This window comes from Tinamus guttatus, unplaced genomic scaffold, assembly GCF_059628265.1.
Source record: "Tinamus guttatus ecotype Peru unplaced genomic scaffold, ASM5962826v1 Tinamus_guttatus_pri_ptg000166l, whole genome shotgun sequence".
Classification (NCBI taxonomy): Eukaryota; Metazoa; Chordata; class Aves; order Tinamiformes; family Tinamidae; genus Tinamus; species Tinamus guttatus.
In genome coordinates this window covers 43,971-50,296 of record NW_028288700.1, presented here as the reverse complement: position 1 = coordinate 50,296, position 6,326 = coordinate 43,971, and positions in this window count along the sequence as shown.

Here is a 6,326-nt window from a genome sequence, read left to right as displayed (position 1 = left end):
GAGGAAGAGCGAGGACAGGCCAAGCCTCTCCCTGTCCCCTCTGCGGAGCCGCCGGTGACAATTCCCAGGAAGGAGCCGCGAGCGCCGGCGAGGAGCCATCCAATAAATCCACGTCCTCTCCACAAACACGTTATATTTTCAATGGGAGAGAGCTCGAATTTGTCATTTAATTAATTAAGGGATTATAGGAGTGGTGCTCCGTTTTACAAGGCAATAATCTGGCTCCCTAGTGGGTAAACTACAAGGCTGGTGGCAGGGGTAGTTTATCACGGATTATAGCCACGGATAACAAACACGGCGGCCCGGCGCGCTGCAAGCAAAGCTGCTCTTATTAATAAAATATAAGAGTAAATAAAGTCGAGCTCCAATGCGAGAAATGGTGCTCCCAGCCCCCGGGATTTGGGTTTTTCCAGGGGGATTTTGGAAAGCTGCAATAAGGCAGCCGCCCCGGTGCCGTGCGCAGCGCCTCTTCCCGGCGCTCCCGGTATTCCAACGCCGGCAGCGCACACTGCCCTGTTCCCAGGGTGGGATCCAGGTGTTCCTTAATGCAGGAAATGGGGCTTTCCCTAAAGGGGCTCCAACGGAGGGGAAAGTGCCTCCCCGTGAGCCGGTCCGGCTGCGGAATAACACGATGCCGGCCCAAAACTCCGAGGAAAGCGGCTGCCGGCTCCTCTCCGGCAAGGAAAAGGCAGGAGCAGCTCCGGAAGCCGGGTTACGGCTGGATTTCCTCCTGCGCGTCCACCCGCAGCTTCCAAGCGGGAATCTTGGAGATGAGAGGACCGAGCGCGTCTCTTCCCGGGATGATCGGCCACAGGCTGCTCTCCCCTTCCGCAGGGGACGGATCCTCTTCCGGATCCTCCAAGGCAGCAAGGAAAGCACGCGGAAAGAGCCTGGAATTCTCCTCGGGCGCCTGGGATGCTGCGGAAAGGGCTCCGAAGGGAGCTGGGGCCACCAAGGTTTGAAGTCGGCTCTGAAAATGCCCAGAAAGGCCCCAAATCCCGCGCGGGGCCGGCGGGAAGCGCTTCCGTGAGGAAGGGGCTCCCGACGCGGAGCTCCAGGGCCGGCTCCAAGTCCCACGACTCCCACGGACGCTTCCGCCAAAGCCAACCCGGCACCGGGGCGCGAGGAGCACCCAAACACCCGGGATTCCCCACGGATACAAACGGATCCGCTTCCAACGGATCATCCGGGATTCCCCACGGATACAAATGGATCCGCTTCCGTTGGATCAGCCGGGCTTCTCCACAGATAGAAATGGATCCATTTCCATTGGATCCCCTGGGCTTCTCCACAGATAGAAATGGATCCATTTCCATTGGATCCCCTGGGCTTCTCCACGGACACAAATGGATCCGCTTCCGTTGGATCACCCTGGGCTTTTCCACGGACACAAATGGATCCGCTTCCGTTGGATCACCCAGGCTTCTCCATGGATACAAATGGATCCACTTCCATTGGATCACCTGGGCTTTTCCACGGACAGAAATGGATCCACTTCCATTGGATCACCCGGGCTTCTCCACGGACACAAATGGATCCATTTCCATTGGATCACCCAGGTTTTTCCACAGATAGAAATGGATCCATTCCCATTGGATCACCCTGGGCTTTTCCACAGACAGAACGGATCCAAACACCCAGGCATTTCCACAGACAGAATGGATCGACTTCCATTGGATCACCCGGGCTTCTCCACGGACAGAAACGGATCCATTTCCATTGGATCACCCGGGCTTCTCCACGGACAGAAATGGATCCATTTCCATTGGATCACCCGGGTTTTTCAACAGACAGAAACGGATCCATTTCCATTAGATCACCCGGGTTTTTCAACAGACAGAAACGGATCCATTTCCATTGGATAACCCGGGCTTCTCCACGTGGATCCTTCCCAGGGTCACGGGAGCAGCGGGTTGTCCTTCCCGCCATGGAATCCTTGGGGGTCCCTCCGCTCCCGCTGCCTCTAGGGATGCGGCCAGGCCGCCGCGATGCCGACGGCACAACGGGAGCGGGAAAACAACGCGGAAAAGCCGGCGGCGCTCCGCTCCGGCTCCCGTGCTGCATAACAAGCGGATCCATTAAAAAACCCGGGAGCAGCTCGCCGGAAAGGCCCCGCTTCCCTTGGTCTCGCGAGGTGTCAGGAGGATTCGCTCGTTCTTTAGAGGAAGATTTAGCTGCTCGTTCACTCCGGAATACGACCGCTCCGTACATACGTGTGCCCAGATTTATACCACATTTAGGCAGGATAAATTGCTTCAATAAATCCTCTTCTTAAGAACGGGCCGGATAAGCAGATGATTGGATACGGGGAGCGCATTCCCATTCCTCTTCCTGCGGCCGCGGGCCGGTATTTCACCGTTTTGATGAGTTTTAGCGCGTTGGAGACGGCGAGGGGACGCAGACGGATGGCCGGAGCGCGCTCCCGAACTCGGGAAACCTGGGAAGAGAGTCCTGGGGAGCAGGATGAACCCGGTGCCCGGGTCCGCGTGTATCCGTGCCTCTTCCCTCATGGATGCTGTATGTGCATGGGAATAATGCACAGGTTCTCCGTAGGGATACACACCAAAGCAGGGGAGGGTGTTGCGCCCCCATCCAGGCGCCCCTTGGATCGTGTGCGGCTCATTTAAGGGCAGGAATTCCGGGATCGGATTCAGGATCACCTCCTCCGGAGCACGCAGGGAAGCGCACCCAGGAAGCGCAGCCCAGCTCAGCTTTGCCGTGGATCCCTATCCGTCGGGAAGCGCGGCCTTCGTCCAGCATCGGCTCCCGGGCGGAGCGGCGCTCCGAGGCCGGCACCGCGGTTTTCCAGCGCCGCTGCTTCCCCTAGGACGCTTCTTCCCGGCGTTCCCTCCGTCTCTATTCACAGGGACCAAGGAATCCAATGGCTACGTGGAGAGGATCCGCGACGCACCCGGACATTCCGGATTCCGGCTCCGCGAGCAGCCCCAAATCCCTTCCTTAGCTCGGCTCCTCCTGGGAAGCCCTGCACGCATTCCCAAAGCCAAAAGCGACCTCCATAAATGCTAAAACTCGGGATTTTGGGAGATTGTTGGGGCAGCCCGAGGCCTCGCGCAGAGCAGAGCTTCGACGAGGCCCCGAGTAACAACAAGGCATTGCTTTGGGGCCCGTTACTTGCTCAAATTCCCTCTTTTCAGCCCCAGTTTGGTGGATTTTAAAGCTCTGGAAAGGCCGAGCCGCGTGCCAAGCGCGCTGCGGATCCATAGCGGAATAACCCGAAATAATATCGGATTTAATAACTAAGCGGGGCTGCAGACCTCCCTGAAGCGCGCGGGGGAACGGCCCGTGAGGAGCCGGGAGAATTCAGAAGGAAAAGCCGCCAACAAATCAAAATAATCAAATTAGCACAACTCGCAGCACAGCAAAACCCTCCCGGAGCGGCTCCTGGACGGAAAACCCGTCCCGGGCTGGAGCTGGGACCTGGATTTGCCCTCGGTGATGCAGGAGAAGGCAAATTCCCCCGGGATTGACACCGGGGAGGCCTTCCGGAGGGGACAAGGCTGCGGTGTGGGATGAGAGTGGGAATTTTCCCCTCTCTTCCCTGTTCTCGTTACCCGGCGGCTGCTGCTCTTGCTTCCCGCTCCGCAGCGCTGCCGTTATTCCCGAGCTCGCTCCTCTGTGGATATTCCCATTCCCGAGGCAGCCCAGCTGCTCCTTTCCCGGCACGCCGCTCCGTAATCCGCAGCGCACGTTAACTGGCTCGTTAAGACGGAGCCGAGGCCGTTATCCCTGTCTAGACGGGCTCCAGGGGCCACATTGCGGGTCCCTCCGATGGGATCTGCCGCGTTCCAGCGGCTCCTGCACAGGGCTCCGCCGGGACCCCCCGGAGCCCGTTTGGAAGAACTTCCATTTGGAAACGGGAGCGGAGCCGGGAGGCACGAGGAGCTCTGCAGAGCCGCGTCCAGGCGCCTTCCGGAGGACGAGAATTCCCAAAGCCTGTCGGAAACCATGGGGCAAACCCCGTTTTGCAGCAGCAACACCCGCCTGGCGCCACGATCCCGTTTCCTGGCGCTTTGGTGCCGTTGGACACGGCCGCCCTTTGGCAAACGAGTGTTTCGGGCGACAGGCGCCCGCCAACAGGCGCTGGGGCTGTTTGTTGCGCTGTTGTCACGGCGCTTTTCCAGCCCCGCTCCAGGACGCGTTCCGGACGCGTTCCCGAGGCCTGGAAGCCGAGTGCCCGGCGGGGCCGTGCCAACGTGAGCCAGCCCTTGGGAACGCCTGGAGCGCCGGGAGCGCAACAGCCGGATGCTCCTTCCTCCCCTCCGAGGAGGCCGATGGATCCGGCTGCCTCCGCGGCCATCCCGACGGCTCCTCCAGCCCCGAATCCCTGTCCAGCCCCTTCCGACGTCGGCACAGAGGGAAGGACGTTCCCGGGCGGCAGGGGATCGAGTTCCTCGGGAAAACACGCGCTAAAAATAAGGCTCTATTGTACTTGCCTGGGCCTATTGTAATGGCAGGAATGCTCCGTGCCCGCCGCGCGTCCGCGTCCCGCGGGACGGGCCCGGAATGCCTCGGGAGCGCTCCCGCGTTCCCGGCTCGTTCCCGTCCATCGGCAGCACAAACCCTCGTTAATTTGACCGCAGGAAAATGGGCTGGAGCCGGAGCAGGAACCGGAGCGCTCGGCCTGGATTTGCTCCCGGAGGAGCACGGGGAGCCGCAGCACGAGGGAGGCTCCATCCCGCCCGCTCGTGCACCAGTTTATCCATGGATTCCTTACTTGCCGGATTCCAGGAAAAGGTTCCAGGCTCCCATGGTGGTTTCTCTCCCCTCGGATTTGCGGCCTACCTGGAAAAAGGCCAATTCCCGGAGCTCCGCAGGCCCCCACGAAGGGCTCCAGGATTTTCGCGTTCTCCGGGATGCAGGCAGAGCTCCTCGTCTTGCCGAGAGCAGGAAAAGCAGCTCGGATCGGCCTTTTTCCATACACCGGTTGTGCGTACAGGCTGCACCGAGCCGTTCTCCTTTCCCAAACGGCGCTTGGTGGGAATTCCGGACCCTTTGGAGAGGAAAGCAGCGGAGGCAGAGCCAGGGTGGGAGCAGGGCAGCGGAGCAGCCGCGTCCGCACCAAATCCCAGTGTTTCCCTGGCAGCGGGAGCAGCAAACGGGACCGTCCTCACGACAACCCCGCCGCAAAGCGGGGAAAATCAGGGAGTTTTTGACAAAAGACTCCAAAAACCGGGATTATTTTACACCAAGGGGAGGGGAGGCCCAAAAAGCCGCGCTTGGCCTCGCTGCCGGTGCCAGGATCCGGCTCCGTTTTCCACGGCTGGATCCGAGGAGCGGAGCCGGGCCGCGAGCCCCGAGGCTGGGAAAGATGGGCCAATCCTGGTGGGAATGGGATACAGAAGGTCGCTGCAGCCGGATAGGGACAAACCGGCCTTTTTTGAGGGAAAGCCCCACGGCCACGGCCACTTCTTCCCTGCTGCCCAAAAAAGAAGGAAGTAGAAGGCGCTTCCTCCCCCGGGCTCTCAGGAATAGCAGGAGGTTTCCCACTAAAATGCGAGGAAGGAAGTGCGCTGCTCCGAGGCCGTTCCAGGAAAGGCGCCGCATTATTCCGCTCCGGGCAGCCCGTAACAGCTCCGGCCTCCAGCTTCCTGCCCACTGGAATGAATATCCAGCACGCCGGATCCGCCGGGATCGGAGCTCCCGGAGGGGCACCCAGGGCTGGTGCTGCTCCAAAGCGCCGTGAGCCATCCCGAGGAGGAGCAAACGCAACGGGCCGAGTTTTCCATAAAAAGCCACGGGAATGCGCAGGCTTCCCAGATCCGAGTGCCCGAGCTGCTCGTGGGCGCGTTCCAAATCGCAGCTGGCGCCTCGTTCCGATCGGGAACATCCAGCTACGTGAGGCGCCCGCGGGGACGCACGGAACAGCCTGTTCAGCGCCCTGGGAGCCCCCATCTCCCTGCATTTCCACCTCTCCGAGGATTATCCATGGAGACGCATCCCAAATCCTGCAGGTTTTCCAGAGGGAGCTCCGCACACCGTTCGTTAGTCCCAGGTTTGGTTCTGAGGGCAGGAGGGCGAACGGCTGCTCTGCACCGAGGAGAAAGCGCTGCAAGAAAGTGCAAAATCGGCACCCGGGAAAGAATTCCCGGAGCCGCCACTGCGAACGCCGCGTCCGGGGCGCAACGCCCTGCTGCTCCGTACGCCGACGAAGCAAATCCGACTGTGCAAACGGGAATGTTGGCGAGCGCGCGGCGCGGGGTGCATCTGCAGCAGGCACGGGGTGTTGAACAGGTCGTTACGGGTGAACCCCCGGCGCGGGGTGACGGGGAAGCACAACACCCGGCGGCCGCCTGTGCGCGTCTGGG